This window comes from Dermacentor andersoni, chromosome 9, assembly GCF_023375885.2.
Source record: "Dermacentor andersoni chromosome 9, qqDerAnde1_hic_scaffold, whole genome shotgun sequence".
NCBI classification, from domain to species: domain Eukaryota; kingdom Metazoa; phylum Arthropoda; class Arachnida; order Ixodida; family Ixodidae; genus Dermacentor; species Dermacentor andersoni.
In genome coordinates, this window is record NC_092822.1 from 66,715,230 (window position 1) to 66,734,319 (window position 19,090).

General features: G+C 46.5%; 2 long non-coding RNA genes across 2 annotated transcripts; one reads left to right on the forward strand and one right to left on the reverse strand.

The window, feature by feature from the left end:
• Positions 1-7,491: 7,491 nt before the first annotated feature.
• Positions 7,492-8,094, reverse strand: LOC126528608 (uncharacterized). Its single transcript, XR_011890148.1, has 3 exons — positions 7,935-8,094; positions 7,809-7,868; positions 7,492-7,746 (listed from the first exon to the last, which is right to left on the reverse strand). It is a non-coding gene; the product is annotated as an uncharacterized lncRNA (long non-coding RNA).
• An 8,743-nt stretch (positions 8,095-16,837) lies between these two features.
• LOC140213212 (uncharacterized) lies at positions 16,838-18,727 on the forward strand. The gene is made up of 2 exons (XR_011890149.1): positions 16,838-17,208; positions 18,602-18,727. It is a non-coding gene; the product is annotated as an uncharacterized lncRNA (long non-coding RNA).
• Positions 18,728-19,090: the final 363 nt, after the last annotated feature.

Genomic DNA, 19,090 nt, shown 5'->3' on the forward strand with positions numbered 1-19,090 from the left:
CATCGTCATCGTCATCAGCCTGGTTACGCCCACTGCAGGGCAAAGGCCTCTCCCATACTTCTCCAACAACCTCGGTCATGTACTAATTGTGGCCATGTCGTCCCTGCAAACTTCTTATTCTCATCCGCCCACCTAACTTTCTGCCGCCCCCTGCTACGCTTCCCTTTCCTTGGAATCCAGTCCGTAACCCTTAATGACCATCGGTTATCTTCCCTCCTCATTACATGTCCTGCCCATGCCCATTTCTTTTTTTTAACGAGCGCGGCCCGTTAAGTGATAACGGCTCTTTATGTTGGAGAGAAAAATACGCGTTGTTGTAGATATCACCATCTTCAATTACAACAAAACGGCTGCCATGTTGAGGACGTTTCAAACGTACCTTTTAGGCACGTTCTTCAAAGCCCGCTGACCATCGCGCTTTAGCAGTCTGCCGAAACAAGCACGGCAAGTTCCGGCGCTTTGATGATACGTCCTTTTCGGCAGCGTTTCATATGGACTACAAGTTGGTTTTCGTGCGATGCGATATGTTATGTTGTGTAATTAGGAATTCGTTCTTCGTAACGACAACAGAGCATTAGTGAGCAAAAGAAAGGTGAACATGAAATAAAAAATTGAAGCGGCACCTATTCTTCCGTAGCACGGTACTTGTCATATGTGACGTCGGCACGGTCAATTCATAGATAGGGGCAACTATATGCCGCCAATGTGAGCAGCACCGCTTAATCTGCTTTTTTTTATATCCCCTTTTCCTCTTGTTTTTTAGAGTGCAGAGAGAGAACACTTGACGTTGCTCTCGAACACGTACCTGCAACACGTTTAGTTTGGTGACAATCACATGGACACTCGAAGCGCGTTCGCTCAGACAGCGGCGGTGCCGTGCTGTCACACTATCGGCAGCGCTTGCGCGGACTGCGTGTGTCCAGTTAGAAGCGACGAGTTGAGGGAATGAAGCGGCAAAATGGACGAGAGTGGTGCGCGATGACTATATAAAACAGTTAAAGAAACGGATAGGAATGACAATGCAGACGTTCTGATTTCGGCCTTCCGGAGTACGCACCACCATGGTTGCCCACACTCCTATGCATTGGCCCCGCAGTGGAGCCAGAGCAGCATTCTGTGTTCTGCTGCTGGCACTAGCTGTGTGCGTCCTGGTCCATGCAGTATTACGCGGACCACGCATAATACTGCATGCAGTATTACGAACTCCATGCAGTATTGTGAACTGAACGGAAAGTATACAACAAGTTAAGAACGCTGACATTCTCTCTCATCTCGCGCACACTAGTTAGGCTAGTCGAGCTAGTTGTCGGGGGAATATCCGGCCTCCGCGAGGTAAAAGACCGGCGAGGAAAGCACAGATCTGCAGCCGTCGTCATGCGTGGTCATTACGCCGTTCGTCATTCCGCTGTATTCACGCCTTCGTCATCACGCTGCCGTAATTCCATGGTCATCGTGTCATCTCGGTCCTACCGTCGTCGCCGTCGCGCCGTCATCATCTCCATCACCGTCCTTCCACCGTCGTCACTCTGCCGTCGTCAGGCTGTCATGTAGCCTTGATACGCACACCTTCTTAACGCCATTACATCATGTATCCGTCCCGCCTTATTACAGTGAAGCCGTCTATGGCTAGAATACCGGAGGAGGAGGGAGAAGGAGGAGGAGAAATAGACGGAAACACAGGGAGGTTAGCCAGTTCTCAGAACGGCTGGCAACCCTGTGCTGGGGAAAGGGGTTGAGGGGAATAAAAGATAATAGGAAAGAGATATTACAATAAAAAAGGGAAGAGCAAAATTAAAAGAGAAAAAGGAAAGGAGCATTCGGCACTGCTTAAAGTCTCGGGATTTCTTCGTGACGTAAGGTCGACATAAAACTATCACCATCTATGGATCACGCCCCCAAATGCAATGGCTCGTACCCCCGTAAGGCATAGGCTACAAGCGCTCAGCAAAGTGAAGCGAAAAGTGCAGATATTCTTTGGAGTCCAGCATACAAGATACAGAACGGCATATGATTCAATAAAGAGCAAGCTCAAAACAAGCATCCGAACCACATTATTGATCCTAAGGCGCTCCTGCGCCTGCGTGCAAAGCGAAGCAGGTAGCGCTCCCCGCATACGCATGCCGGTAAAGATTAATGATGCGCAAGCTGCCGCGGCGACGGCAGCTTGGCTGTAGCATACGAAGCATGGAGTGACGTAACAACACCTTCGTACGTAAAAGAAGAACCCGCCTAGGAGGTTATCTGTGTTGTGACAGTGCTATGGGAAGGCCACGTATAGTGAGGACTCCTGAAGAGCAGCGTGCGTACCAGGCGCGGCGAATTTCTCTTCTCTCTGGTCCGCTATTTGTAGGTGCACGAAGTAGCGGCGCAAGCCAAGTCGCGGGCCGTCGAAACGTACGTCTTAGGCTAGTAATTAGGTAAAGTGCATGTGAATGTCGCCACGTGAATAATTTCAACCTGCGTCGCAATGGGTAATCGTTCTAGCTGTCGTGTACAGCTTCGCTGTCCGAGCACCTTCACAGCGTGGATTGGTGACCATCTCTTTTTCGTCCGGTCCCCTGCTCCCTCAGGCCACTGTAGAAAGCTAGAACACACCGACTCGTGTGAACGTGTCACTTTCCTCGTAATAACCACATCTGTTTCTTTCGCTTTGAGATGGTAGGTTAAAAGGCATTCTGTACATGACATAAGTTGTCCAGTTTCGCCTTGTTTAAAGGAAATTTACAAGCGCAAAAAAAATATCTTTGGCGACTAGACAGAGCAATCCAGAGCGATTGTTGTGGTTGTGTTTCATAGCATGGTTGTAAAACTTCTGGTATGAATTGGCTGATGTTAAAAAACAGTTGCACACTAGAAGTCCTGCCTCAAAGAGAAAGTGATTTCAACTAGAGCGGACACTCCCATAGAGCCAAACCATAGAGAAAGAAAAAAAAGTTAAGAGCGGACACTCCCATACACCCCCAGCGGCCCAATCCACTCTAGCGCGCCTGGCGGTTGGTGAGAGCAACTGGCCTGCACTTCCGGTTTCGGTTTCACAGGCGCGAAATTTGGATTACCGCGCGTAACTGACATTAGGCTGTAGCGGAAGCTTGTCATTTCAGACCACTTTTCGTCACCCAAATGGCAACGATTTTATTTGTCGTTTTGGTTTAGCGATTCCCTATTTTGTGTAGTTCAATTGTTGGTGTGAAGTGAGGTCGTGACACAATTTTTATTTCTATTAAGTTATAAAAGATGGAGATAGAGGTAATCATAATTCACTACGGCTTTTCCATCGCGCTTGTCTTTATTTTAGTACAAGCGGTCATATGTATCAAAGAGACAGAGTTCCCACAATGTTTTTATTCCAAGGCAACATATAGGCTGAGCAGAGAAAAGCACAAAATGAGAAGAGCACCGTACAGAAATGAAAGGTGTAGAAATATACCTGCACCTTTGCTTACAAAGTTAACAAATATTGCAACAAATACACAGAAAACACAAATGTTGGCGGAAGCCGGCAAGCTGGTGAAGTATGGAGCGCTGATCAGCGCCCAGTGGGCAAGAATGCATGGAACAAACGCGGCGCACAAAAATGATGAAGGAAGGCGCAACATACACACAGCACTTAAGTCGCTAGTCACGACTGTGGTTAACCAAAATAATGCACAGAGAAAGAAAGATGGCGCAAAAACCACACGACGCAAGATATCAGAAAAGCAAAGATAGAGTGCGTAGTCTGTCCTTAAAAGCAGCTAGCCCAAAATGTAAAAAAAAAAAATTGCTGCTCGAACATTCGCTGGTTGCTCTCGAAAAGGTGATACTTTGGAGCTTGCCCATTACATGAAAAACAAACGTTCTGCTACAACAGTGGCTGGCATTTTTCCTCTTATGTGTCGCCTTCATGAAAAACTTAGAGCCTAAGTGATTTGCTACTGAGTGTTGCTGTTACGTATTGGCAGCGTTCAAGGTGAAGGTGAAATACACTGCAGTCTTCACTTCTCCAAAATTCTGCACCTTAACTGGTGCTACAAGTGCGCTATTACGCGGCTAATAGCCGAAGTAAACCTCTTTACCACTATATGTACCACTATATGTTCCTTACCACTATATGTACTAACCGCTTTAACGCATTTCAACAAGTGCTTTTGTTATCAATGTATTACTTGAGCTAGAGAGATAAAGCGCACACAGTGACTAACTGACCCACAATAGCATGTAGAGTTTGCCAGCAGATGCTACAAATATACAGACAGTATACGAAATTTATTTTCAAGGTCATGCAAATCCCTTCGAGCAAATACAGGTAGTGTCCCTACTCCTCATAGTGGGTGAAGAAAACAATGGATAAAACGAAGGAGCGCCTTCTTCCCTTGAAGTCAATAGAAGGCCATAATGAAGTCTGCTATAACGAGTGATGACTTCAGCAAAGTGATTGCGGGACTGGGTTTAACTCCAATACCTTTGCGTAAAGCTGCCGCTAACTGCTAACCTTTGAACTTGTCTAGTTGTATTCCAGAGATTCAAGACTGGAACCTAACCTAATCCAAGTTTCGGTTCACGAAACGCACATGCCAGCATAAACGAACCCGGCAAAACATTTTGAGAAACTCCTTGCGACACCCAGCAGAGCAGAAATGAAAATTGCCAACGCTCGACAGATGGCGATACAGAACGTCGCACACTTTCGAGTGATGTGCGGTGGCCTCAATTATGGCAAGAAAGTGAGATTCAAGTTGTTGTACGTATGCAAAAGCTGCTTCCGATGGCACAGTCAGATTCCCAAAAAGTTTGCTAGGGACATGGTATGCTTTGAGCATAGTGAAATACTGGTGGGGACCCTTGATTGTCCCGCTGTCGTCTTTCAATAACTGTGGGCAACTGCAAGTTTCACCTGCGTTCCGAAGAAAGTATTTGATCAGAAAGCCAGCTACATAATATGCAGCGGAGTCATCAATAACATGGGAGTGAATGTTAGTCGCAAGTTCGGAAAGATCGTCCAGAGCGGGAAAGTCGTCAGCATGTGGCTTTGCACACTCCTCATTATTCACAAGAGACTCACTGGTGAGGGAGAATGGCGAGAGCTCCTGAAGGAGGTCACATTCATCATCCTCGACATTTCCGTATTCTGACAGTTTGAACAGCTTTCTTATGCAGATGTGCTTCAGGCCACAGATAAATTGTGCTACATTCGGGTTGGTGTTGCAACCTTGTTTTTGCCTAATGTGGCCGAATATGTTCTCCAGGGGATCCTGTTGAAGTCGGCGTGTTAGAAGGTATTGAAAATTGTAATTTTTGGAGAGATCGTCCCACAGTTGACAAATGGCCTGAATTGTAATCTGCCAACCAACAATGGTTTGTGGTTGACGTCTGCCATCAAACTTCCATGATGCAATCCAAGGAAGCTGGCCTTGAAGGAAGTCAATCAGTTCTGGATTCTCTTTCATGATTGCATGCCGGAGCTTTTGCGAAGTTTTTTTTTTACTCGAGCTGTTCAGGGAATCGAAAATCCTGTCCATACGATCACAAAATTGTGCTGTAGCGATGGCTGAGGCAGGCAGCACGTTTGCATACACCAATGCCGTGATAGCAATGGATACCGATGCACTGAGGACCTGCGTTGCTCTGCTGACCTTCATATTGGCAAAAGGTTTCTGATGAACGTGTCGTTCAGTCAACTTTGGAGCCAGTCGCAACCGCAACTCATGCGAAGATTGGTAAAGGCTTACAATGTGTGACCAGTCAACAATTTCATCCCCTATGTACAGCTTGTGCGCTTGGACATTATTGCGTGTTGTTTTAATTAAATGTGGTACATCAAAGATGAAATATACCCGCTCACCATCAACGTCAAAAAAAGGCTTTGCGGCAGTCACTCTTAGTTGGTTAGCGAGACTGACATTAGAACTACCCTGGTCACATATTAATGCTTTCACTGTAATATGAATGCATCTAAGCTCCACAATGAGCGACAACAGCAGGTTATGCATAACAGATGATGGTGTTGATGTGTGCCCTATAGTAAAAGCAACCGGTTGAACCCACTTCTTCGAAACACCAGCAAGGAGAACAACCATTGCTCGGTCAGCAATGGTTGAAGTGCGGTGAGCGCCATCATCTGTGAAACCATGGACAACGTCCCGTGCAACATCATAATGCAAATTTTTTTTCAGTGCTATCTCGTCAAAAACTAAAGCACACACTCGGTCACGTTCATTCCAAGCTTGAGTATTTGTGGCAATGGAAGAAATGATTCCAGGAATCGTGCCTGGAGTCATCTTTACATTGGCTAGCCACCTTCTTAATGAACGCCGGGAGGGCAAAGAAAAATATGGAGCCAGAAATCGGTATGCTCGCGGGCCACGGAAGTTTAGGTGAAGAGCGAATTTCTTCAACGAAACGGGAAACCGCTTGCCTTTGCCTTTTGGCCTCAAGCGAACATGTGTCGAAAGAAGTTTAAAAACCTCCTCGGTGACGTATGGTCGAATAATGCCAAGAGCCTTTGTAGTCGATGACGGTGACTTGTGAGGCTGTCTCAGCAGTCTTTTGATAGTTTTCCGCTGTGCTGCTACTTTGGCTTGGAGACGTTTGATGGTTTGCTTGTACATTTTTGATGCACAACTTGTCGTTGGCACGCAGGAAAGCTCTGCAATGAACAAAAGAAATCAATGTAAAAGCGAACAGCAAATAATTCCGCACAAGCATTTTCCTCGATTTTTCAAACCCAAGATACCAAGATGCCCAACTTCCCCCCCCCCCCCCCCCAACACCCCATTCCACAAAACTTCATAAACCGAGATTTATCATGTAGTCATGGGAAAATAGAAGCCTAAATTATACACATCCTAATTTCAAGCTATGCAGGCAATACAAAGAATGATTTAATAGCTCCTTAATAGTCTGCACTGCTTCCAAAGGAGCCCATTTATGTTGCAGGTTCCTAATGCACTTCCATTCTGCTTCCAGCAGAAGTTTTTGTTGGGCTAGTTGGTGCATGTTACTGATGTACTAAAGCGCCAAAGAGACGACTCAAGAAGAGACACGGACGAGCGCGGCATTTGGAAGGATCAGTAGACAGAACCGTGCTGTGTGCTTACAGACTGTGTCAGATGTACAATCGGAGAGCCATGCGCGATAATTTCATAACGATGCGAATGCAGGTGTGCGTAAGCTTCCCTCAGCTGGCGGTGGCAATTTGGTGGTCGATTAAACGATTAATTTTTCCTTTGAATTTCCAAGCTCTTATTCCTTAAGTAACCACTAAATTGTGGCACACATATGCTCTTTCTTGTGGAGTCACGCAGAACAATTGGAAAAGAAATGTTCCATCGTTCCTGTTGTGACAGAATGACACTAAAAAAATTAAAAGCATCATTGAGAGCTCATTCTAACAATTTGTTGTTGCACCCACAGTGTCCTTTTGAGGACAGTTTGCTTAGAATGTTCTGAACATAAAGTATCACGTGAAAGACAGCTACAATAAAGGCATAGTTACCATTTTCAGTAGGGCACTCATTCATGGAGCTGTTGGCAGACATCTTCTAGGGTGTCCTGTGAAGCTTGTTCAGCGCCTCGGACACTGCTGTCGGAAGAAAGTTGCAAGGTGCCTGCGGAAATCTCTGTATCAATACAATCTGTCGCAGAAATCAACATCAAACTCACCGATCACAGAAGTTCCTTCTGTCACAACTGAACGATTGGTCAAGGTTTCCTCCAGCAGGTCGAGATCAGCAGATGCCCCTTTGCCAGCTACAAGGGAGTCGCCAACTGCAGAGGTTTGGTAAGCAGTCAATTTCGCGCAAAAAAAGCAATCTCAGCGCTGAACTCACCCTGCTCATCAGGGCACCTCAATGTGTGGGGGTCGCTGTTCGAAGCCTCTTCCGCAGATCCTGAAGAAACGAAACACCAACGATTTGTCAGTAACATGTTTAAAAAAGAAACAACCTCATCCTCACCTTGTAGTGCAGCTTCTGCAGTCATGTGGCAGTCACTAGTAGAAGCGACGCTCAAAGAACCTGCATATATGTGTAGTTGGTACAAGTTACAAAGCTTGTAGCATAGGAAAAATTAAACAGCACTTCCAAGCGTATTGCTTGGCAGGTGAAAAAAAGAGTACAGAAGCAACCAACTGAGAAGCAAGCAATTATGATCTGTGGAATTATCAATAGCGCAACGTTACATTTGTGTGAGGTATATATACAAGTACACGCATACTTCAAGTAAACGTGCAATAGACCTTAGAGGTCTTTCAAAACAAGTTAGACAGGCCAACAGCATTAAAATGGCAAATGTCTAGCTGCAAGGAAGGTAATAGCCCACAATTCAGAGAATTTAGGAGTTTCGAAGAGATACTGCTCCCACAGCGAGGTTCGTCCATCGGCTGCAATCACCTTCGAAATTATTTGTCGCCACTGCTTCTATTGCATAGAATCGAGTTTTTGTCAACTACTTACAAGGTGCAACCGGGTGCACACTCGGCACAGCCATTTTTGTAAGCCTTGTATGCCCAGGGTCCATGAAACTTTCAGCAGTGAAATGGTCGCTGCAAACTCTGTAGGTTGCGTACAATACGCTGCCCGGCTTACTCAGAAGATCGTCTCTTCCAGCGTACTGCATCCATGCTGTCATCCTGCATTGGCAATGAACTATCAGCGGAAAGCGGAACTACTTGAATAGTGATTTTTTTTTATTGTGCCCCTTACTGAGTAAGGACAAACAGTCAGCGTGAAGACATGCAAACCATACAGGAGCTTTAACGCACCTGCCGTCCCGTGGTATGCGGAAGAAACTCGTTCCTGGCTTCTTCTGGGTTTTGCCGTTGTTGAAGCACCACGACACACAGCAGTAGCTGCCGTAACTTGGACCGCCGGACGGCATGGCATCAGCACGCTCTGAAAATGTCAATAAGTGCACGCTTCGTTAATTACCAAAAACATATGTAGAAGTAATATGTTTGAATGAATAGCGAACCGATGCACAATATGAAACCACCGACACGTTCTGACCTCTGACCCATAAAAGTCAGACATACAAGAATACATGTTAAGACCACATACAGAGGTGTCCAAAAGTTCCCAGGCCGTCATCCTATGTAATCCCATGGCATCGCGACTTGTGAACTTTTGAACACCCCTGTACATCATATGTAATCTCATGGCATCGCGGCCTGTGAACTTTTGAACACCCCTGTATGTACTCAGTATAGGGAGTGCATTGGGAGGCAAAATAGCAGTTCACATAAGCGTGGTAAAGATCATTTCAAAACGTCCAAATACGAGGCCTTTGTTCAAATGTACGCCACGCCACGCCTACGCGACAATACGTTGTGCAATGTATTCCGCCACGAAAAAATAATAAGGAACCGAAAGTTACATGAATGCGCAGTACTTCCCAACACGGCCGCCGCAATAAGTACATGCAGTAGTCATTGGGAAATTTTCCCCATCGTTACTTTTCTGTATAAACAATCCGCACGGACGTATACACCACCGTCCGTCCGTGCGCCGTAGATACACAGCTCACTGAAGTACAAAACGCAATAAGCTACGCTCGCTGTTTATGTCACATGCGATTGTTTTCAAGCAATATTACTAAAATATTCAGGAGCCCTTACTCTATACGGGAAACGAGCAAGCAAAGCTTGGCTACAGCGCGCCTAACGTCTTGCTTTTCTTTATTTAGGTAGCGCCCGTCCCCGGAACGCCGTTTTTCAGTCTGAATCGGCGTGGCGTCTATTATGTTCTTTCCAGCGTTTGTCAGCCTCTAGAACGAGCCAACGAATGCACCGTCAACCGTCACGCGGTCATATAAGCGCAGGTTAGGAATTCAATTTTCTCGGAACCGGAATTTTCCTGAAATGCGCAATTCCCGATATTGACCTTGAGCGTTTTTGAACACTAACTATTCGCCGAAATGAAACGCCGATACCGCGGTTATCGCAAACAGCGCTAAGAATGGTTTACCCTCGCAAACCGAGACGCAGCGTCTCGATGGCGTCTGACAAGCTGCGAGTCGCAGCGCAGTGCACAGCCGTGAACCGGTGCAAGTTAATGGCAACTTCGCGTCGTTTGATTATTTTCACGGAACGCAACCAACAAAGATTATGCCGTTCTCGGTGGGGAAAGCAAGAAAGTACAGCTAGTACAGCCCTCTTGCTACGCGTTTCTTGAGGGGGCATGCTTTTCGCATTGTGCGCGTCTAGCCGCCTCATATAGAGCCGCAAACTGCTTTTTTTAGCGAACCTCGTCGCGCTCACAATTACTCCAAGCTTCGCTTAAAAACGTGACTCACCTTTCTCACACACAAGAACACCGCCGCCGCCGACGCTCACGAGACGTTAGACGTTCCCGCTGGCACGCCGCTGGTGTCGTTGATTTCTGCTCGATGGACGAATGGTGATTGGTGTTGATGGCAGTACGGATGAAGAACAAAAAGCGCGGTTCGTGTCTTGGATAAATTCTGTTTTTATGCATAAGAAACACGCGAAATTTGGGCGTATAATTATTATTTTGTAAAACGATTGAGCAGAATTCACTACAACACTTCTTTTTTTTGCGCCTGCGTCCTCTGGCGTTTGGTGAGAGCACTAGTTCGTTACGTAGCCGTGACGTAGTTCCTGAGGCCAGATTTCTCGGAGTGTCCGCTCTTAGTCTTTTTCTTTCTCTATGGCCAAACTGCCGAATTGACGGATGGTATTAACATGTTTCGGTTTTGCGCGCGCGCGTTTTGATCGCGAGTTGGTACACGCCACGCCGGCTCCGCTGATGGGGGCGACATTTTTTTCTTCGCTTCTACTGCTGAACCACGCGCGGCCTTAGCGCAGAATTGTTTTATTTAGTAAAAATGATTGCGAACGATCTTTACAAGCTCCCACCGAATTTGTATCACGTGCAATGTCATAAAGAAAACGCAAGACGTCTTCTCAAACGATGAAATGTTTATTTTGCTCTATATAAACGCTCGTTCCGGGCTTCTTATTCATTCATCCAAAGTTGTGGCACCAGGTAAGCAGCAGCCGTAGCCGTACGAAGTTCCGCCGGATGCAATCAGCTGAAGAAAGTAAATTACAAGCATGTATCATTTTGGTATATTGTCCTAACAGGAATATTGCGTGTAGAGGCGAAACCTGCGTAAGTGGTGAATGAGCGGCATTACAGATAAATTCACTTTAACATACCTTTCGTAGCAAATAGACTCCCAAACAATGCCTTAATATCTGAAGAACACTTCCGATTTTCAAGCATCCCTCCCTTCCCGCGCATTATTTCCTGCACTTTAAGAGCACAAATACACGGGTGACAGCGCGTTTACAAAACAACTTGGCATCAGTCGACGCGATGGTACGCCAAGTACACAGATGTGGCTACAACACAGGCTCTCAGCCAGACCACGTTACACGCTCGCACAATGCCTTCTAGTCGGACTCAAGACAGATTCGTGGGTGCAAAGCCTGTTTTCAGTCGCTCAGAAGACAAATGTCAAGGTCTTGAGTTCCTCGGCGTTATCTTTTACGCGTCCTGCCGGGGCAATCAACACACTTCCGCGTTATCACTTTTGGCAATCGCTCGTCGCGTTTTCGACAAGCGTGAGTACCGAAATAAGGTATATGTTGCGGGGCTATAGAGAGCGTCACAAACTTGTCCCAATAAAATTCAGTACACGCAAAACTAACTCACTACGGCCGGCTTGCTTTTTTGCTAACAGCTTCACAACCTCCCGCGCGGCAAGTATGCCTAAAAAGTATCCCAAAAGGTTACGAAATTAATTACAATAATTTTTGGGGTCAGAGAATGCGTCACGAACTTCTTCCGGTGAGATTCAGTACACGCGATACTAAGTGCGGTACACAGCCGATCTGCTTTCCGCTAACTGCGCCACTACGCCGAACACTGCCAGTGTGCTTGAAAAGTACTCCAAAAAGAAGCGAAATTAGTTACAATCATGCCTGTGGTCGGAGAAAGCGCCAAAACGTGTACCGGTAAGATCCAGTACACGCGAAACTGCGTCACACGGCCGAGGTGCTTATCGTCACAAAGGCAGGTGCGGCGAGCGTGCCCAGGAACTACCGAAATAAGTTTTAATAATGCGTGGGCTCATAGAAAGCGTCGCAAACATCTCCGAGTACGAGTAATTAACTCAAATTAACTAGGCTTGGACGGCGGAGCTGTTTTTCGATAACTGCGTCACTATATAGGTTCAGTTTTGTGCAGGAAGCCTAAATGTGCTTGAAGTGCGTCGCAGACTGTCAAACGAAATTCCTCACCTTGCTGTAGTCCAATAGCGCAGCGGTGCCATGTCGAAATTCAGACGGAACACAAGAGAACGCCGGGAGCCCCCCCCCCCCAAAAAAAAAAAAAAAAACGGGCTACATCCAAAACAGACGGGTAGCCGAGCACGCGAGCTTCACATGCGCAGCCCGCCTCGCTCGCTCCTGTGGCATGCCTGGCGCATGACGTATGCACGCGCGTTTGGCGTGCCGCTAGCTCGTTGCTAGGCAACGCAAGAAAAATAAGTCGCAAAGTATAAGGTCCTTTACCCGCAAAACGTTTTTAGTTTTAGTGGGAAAGAATAAAAAAAAAATAAGACGTCTGTAAGTTCATCTCACATTCTTTTTTTCTGATGCTCGCGTCAACGAACGGATGGAGTTGAAACTAGGCGTGACGTGTTTCCTGTTGCCACTTTATGCGGAGTGTCCCCTCTTGTTGAATTTCTTTCTCTACGCCTGGCTAAAGAAGTCGCAATACGTAGCGCCGCAATTCTTGCGTCTGCCGAAATCCAGCGGAGGATGGAGCTTGCCGTACATAGTTACATTTGGTAGGTTGTTGCGCACGAAAATTACATGTGGTCTACTTGATGATGATGAGTATCCAGGTACGCCACCGCTCCTTTATTGACTGGGTCATTACCGTCGAACGCTTATGCCGCAGATTACAGGCAACTTGCTTCCGACGGCGGTAACGCCAGCACCGCAGTATGCGGCTTGTACAACTAAGAATTACGAAGTGGCGTGTGACACCATTTCCAGGCTTTGTGAAATGTTGTGTGAGACAGCTGTACCGCCACGGACAGCTACTACACAAACATGGACAGCCGTGCTTTCACCTGATTTGCCCTCTCAAGCGAAGGTTTTTCATTGGCAATATCAGTGGGGCATTCTACCTACAAGAGACAGGCTTGAACGCTGGCATATGGTAGCGAATGATAAATGCATATGTTGCGCACAAACAGAGACCAACGCACATGTAGTAAAGGACTGCGTTGTAGCACACACCTTCTGGAAGCTAGTTGCAAGAATGTTCGGAATATCCATCGTGCGGCCCCCACAACGCCGAGATCGGTTTGCGAGTCTCGTCTACTACAGCGCTAGCTACGTTCTGTCGTGCTTCCGCAACATTGCAGAACGATCGCGGCAGTCAAATAGAGCAATGTACCCCAGAATGCGAAAACTACGGGTGATAGTATGGGGTCATCTTGAAGAACAGTTGTTCAAACTCGGTGAAGCCGAGTTCCTTCGCCGCTGGTCTACGCGGTACCTAACCGTCTCCCGAGGCAAAGTCAGTAGCCAGAATAATGCTCAATTCTGTTTGCCTGAGTTGAGAGTTTGTATTTGTATGTGCCCCGAGTGTCTTTCATAAATTCGAGGCTGACAATAATGTTATTGCGTGGACGCTGTAATGATGTTTTGTTGTTGCTGTGTGTGGCAAAGCCAGTGTCAAGCAGACACCACTTATTGTTTCATTTGCTAATCTGTTTTGTTTACATCAAGTGGGATGTATTACGTGTGCTGTACCTTGTATTGTACTTTACGTTCATACCACAGTTGTAAGCGTGCCTACGGGCGAATAAATTTCCTTGTGAACTTTTGTAATGTGGCGACAAAAATATTCACGCAGACATTCCTGTTGTAGTTGTCTATACTCCGCTCCATACATAGCAGTAAACTTTGTGGAAGCTAGCCAAAAGATCGTTCAAGAAAAGTTATCACTCCGAGCGTTCCGTCCATGCTTCGCTGCGAGCCATCGGCGTTCGCTCGCGCGAGCATGCTCGAGACGCTCCTCGCGACGGGTTGCAAATAAAAAAAAATACGAAAATAGCAATCAAAAGAAAAATGACCTAAAACGCATTAGCAGCCGCGTACCACTGTGTGTTTGTTTATAAGGACTAAAACTTGTTTCATTCAATACTGAGCCTATATAAAGAACGGTTCCGCACAATTGCGGTAAAAAAAAAAAAAAAAAAAAAACATCGAACTATATCAAAGTGCCAACGAAGCCACTGTAAGAAGTCTCTCTAGGATGGATGGAAATAGCTTTATTTTGAACGCGGCAATTTTGCCGACCCGGGCTCAGGTCTCCCATGAGGGGACTTCGAGGTCTTGCCTCGTCGCCGCCTCTCGGGCTTGCTGGACAGCCCACTCTTGTGCCTTGAGGTTGGAGCTGCGCAGAGCGGCGGCCCACATCGACGCAAGAGCCGCCGGAGCTACTGCCATTGTTGCTGATGTAACACGACACTCCTACAACATGTGTGACAGCGTCGCTCTAGTTTCCTGACATAATTTTGCAAAGATCAGTCGGGTATTGCGCGGGGAAAACGTGCTGCAATCGCACCGGACTGGGGAATGTTTGTGTTTCAGCAAGTCTCTCTAGACTCCACAGTGTTGACTGCTATGCATGGAACGGGGTATAATTATGTGTAAGCAATGTGCCACTTGCTCATCTCCACACGACCTGGTGTCATTAACAATCTTATGGAACTTGATTCGATCAGTAAACATAATAACGGAGGTCTTATTAAGATAGCGTTCATTACGGCGCTCGAACCCTTAACCATTGGTGTTAACTAAGGTGAACTTAATTAGCCACAGTTAACTAAGAGTTAACGCACTCGAACGCCCGACCTTTGGTGGGAGTCGAAGCCACTACCTCTGGTGTTAATAAGGTGAATTAAGGTTGATTTGGCAAATTTATTGCAAAATCACAACTACATTTGCGGAGGGGGGTATGCAATACTTCATAAATGGTTCGGATGCTTGTTTTGAGCCTGTTCTTTGACTGAGACTTATGCTGTTCTTAGTGCTGTATCGGTAATTTTAACGAATGTATTAGGCACTGCTTGCTTCACCTTATTGAGCGCTTTTAAGCTCTGCCTTATGCTGGTACGAGCCATTGCATTTTTTTACTTGCTTACGGGGGTATGAGCCATTGCTTAAAGAGGTGCGAGTCGTTCATCGTCTTACGTGACGCATAATATTCTCGTTGGGTAGACATACATATGCTTACGCAGTTAAAATTATGCCTATGCCACGCACTGTGGGAACCGGTGTACGCGATGCTTTTATAAGCCAGCAAGGCAACGTGGCGCGCAATACAGGAGATGTGCTGCAGATTTAAATGACCAACGTGTCCCGTTCCCTCGTTTTCGTCGTGAGCTAGATGATGCGCACGCTGGCTTTTTATGCGGAAATTGCTGTTATTCGTTGTGTGTCGCGCGCCAACCACACCGAAGCGTAGGCGCCCACGAGTGAAATGCGTAAAGTTGTCTAATCCCGCCCTTTCGGGCATGCGTCTGTGGCCTAATACTCGAGGCATCGGGTTTCCTTGCTGGGAGAACCGGGTTCCAAGCCAACCATCAGAAATCTCCTCTTATACACATATATCGGCTCGTCTCATGGTCACCCTCACGGACACACAAACGGCCAGGAAAATAAAAATCATATGAACCACAAAATGGGGCAAGACTTAAAGAAAGCCGTCGCTTTAAAATATGTCTCTACAACGCGCGTGTTCGAACGTATGCGAAGCGAAGCCTCAGTGAAGATTATTTATTAACTGCTATGCAACAAGCGGCGATGCGCATATTTGTGTTTGTTTCGATCCGATTTAACATGCGAGCTCATACGAGGTTTATGTCCTTCCGCCACAAACGTCATGGATATAATCCTTTGTAATCGTTATGTTTAAACGCTACAACTGTCACAAGCTATGTCGAATTTCAAGCACCATATCAGGCGGGTGCACAATGTCGGCGGTGTACACAGCGATGTCACGAGGACCGAGGTGACGTAGTGTGGTTATCGCGTGAAGTTACCGTCATCCCATCGTCGTGGAGCTGTCATGATTGCATGGTCGTCATGTCGCCTTGGCCCATGCTTCCGTCCTCTTCGTGTCCACATCGTTTCAGTTGCCGTCCTGTAGTCGTCATCGTCGTCGCGTGGTCGGCCGCCATGTGGCGCACACCTTCTGGATACCGTTGTCATCATATGTCAACCCCACTCTTCGTCCCACTCCCTGCATTCCCTGGCCTCAGTGGAGAGCCAGAGACCACTGGGCAATGGTCAGCATACTGATGATGATGATGAAGAAGATGATGGTTTAAAAGACAGTGATTTCTACTGACTCGCAGCTCCTGGCCGAAAATTGGATGGCTTTCTGAAATGTCCTGCGTCATTGTACCTTCTCTTTCCCCACTCCTAACAATGAAGTGTGAAGTTAGAAACCTCTTATTGTGATAAATAACTGACTCTACCTATTACTTTTTCTCGATTAGGTATGCTAGGATAAAACTTATGCTCTGCAAGAAGTATAATTTTTTTTCTTTGGCTTTGTTATGAGCAAGTGCCGTAGCGCTCAAAAATACCTCCTCCGATTTTACACGGCGACGCTGAGCGACTACTGCGGTTGTGCATCACATCATGGAAGTACGACTGCATAGGAGAATTTGACTCCAACGAAAGTGCGTGGGCCTTGATGCTTCCGCCTCCATATTACCGATCACTATACATTGAATGGCCGAAACCGAGTTCGTAAAATGTATATATCCCCTTGCTGCAAAACATTCTGTTATAAACTTCATAGTGAAACAATAGAGAAAGAAAAAGACTAAGAGCGGACACTCCGAGAAATCTGGCCTCAGGAACTACGTCACGGCTACGTAACGAACTAATGCTCTCATCAAACGCCAGGGGACGCAGGCGCAAAAAAAGAAAATGTTGTAATGAATTCTGCTCAATCGCTTTACAAAATAATAATTATACACTCAAATTTGGCGTGTTTCTGATACATAAAAGCAGAATTTATCGAAAACACCTTCCGTATTTTTTGTTCTTCATTCGCACTGCCATCAACACCAATCAACATTCGTCCATCGAGAAGAAATCAACGACACCAGCGGCGTGCCAGCGGGAACGTCTCGTGAACGTCGGCTGCGGCGGTGTTCTTGTGTGTGAGAAAGGTGAGCTGCGTTTTTAAGCGAAGCTTGGAGTAATTGACTTGTGAGCGCGACGAGGTTCGCTAAAAAAAGCAGTTTGCGGTCTATATGAGGCGGCTAGACGCGAACAATGCGAAAAGCATGCCCCCTCAAGAAACGCGTAGCAAGAGGGCTGTACTAGCTGTACTTCCTTGCTATCCCCACCGAGAACGGCATAATCTTTGTTGGTTGCGTTCCGTGAAAATAATCAAACGACGCGAAGCTGCCCTTAACTTGGACCGGTTCACGGCTGTGCACTGCACTGCGACTCGCAGCTTGTCAGACGCCATCGAGACGCTGCGTGTCGGTTTGCGAAAGTAAACCGTTCTTGCCCAGCGCTGTTTGCGATAACCGCGGTATCGGCGTTCCATTGAAATAGTTCGTGTTGGCGGATTAAAAATGATCTGCTGGACAACGCTTAAGGTCAATATCATGAATTGCACATTTCAGGAAAATTCCGGTTTCGAGAAAATTGAATTTCTAAACCGCGTTTAAATGATCGTGACGCGTCACGGTTGATGGTCTTTTCGTTGGCCCGTTCTAGAGGCTGACGAACGCTGGAAAGAACATAAAAGACGCCGCGCTGATTCAGACCGAAAACGGCGTTCCGGGGACGGGCGCTACCTAAATAAAGAAAGCAGGACGTTAGGCACGTTGTAGCCAAGTTTTGCTTGCTCGTTTCCCTTATAGAGTAAAGGCTCCTGAATATTTTAACGATATTGCTTGCAAACAATGGCATGTGACATAAACAGCGAGCATAGCTTATTGCGTTTGGTACTTTAGCGAGGTGTGTATCTACGGCGCACGGACGGACGCTGGCGTATGCGTTCGTGCGGATTGTTTATACAGAAAAGTAACGGTGGGGAAAAGTCACCAATGACTACTGCATGTACTTATTGCGGCGGCCGTGTTGGGAAGTACTGCGCATTCTCGTAATTTTCGGTTCCTTATCATTTTTTCGTGGCGAAGACATTGCACAACGTATTGTCGCGTAGGCGTGGCGTGGCGCGCATTTGAACAAAGGCCTCGTATTTGGACGTTTCGAATGTATCTTCATCACGCTTATGTGAACTGCTATTTTGCCTACCAATATACTCCTTATACTGAGTGCGTACAGGGGTGTCCAAAACTTCACAGGCAGCGATGCCCTCCATGGGAATAAATAGGATGGCGGCCTGGGAACTTTTGAACATCCCTGTACGGGGTATTAACATTTATCCTTGTAAGTCCGGGTTATATGGGTCAGAGGTCAGGATGTGTCGGTGGTTTTATATTGTGCATCGGTTCGCTATTCATTGAAAGCGGTTTCCTGGTACAGTTATGACGTGTACATATGTTTTTGGCAATTAATGAAGCGTGCACTTATTGATATTTTCAGACCGTGCTGATGCCATGCCGTCCGGCGGTCCAAGCTACGGCAGCTACTGCTGTGTGTCGTGGTGCTTTGACAACGGCAGAACCCAGAAGAAGCCTATCTTGACTTGGAATAAAAACATTGCGGAAACTCTGTCTCTTTGATACATATGAGCGCTTGTACCAAAACACAGAAGACAAGCGCGATGGATAAAGCCGTAGTGAATTATGATTACCTCTATCTCCATCTGTTACAACTTAATTGAAATAAAAATCTCGTCACCACCTCAATTCACACCAAATATTGAACTAGACAAAAAAGTGAATCGCTAAATCAAAGCGACAAATAAAAGCGTTGCCATTTGGGTGACGAAAAGTGCTCTGAAATGACAAGCTTCCGCGACAGCCCAACGTCGGTTACGAGGGGTAATCCAAATTTCGCGCCAGCGAAACCGAAACAGGAAGTGCAGGCCAGTTGCTCTCATCAACCGCCAGGCGCGCTAGGTTCGATTGG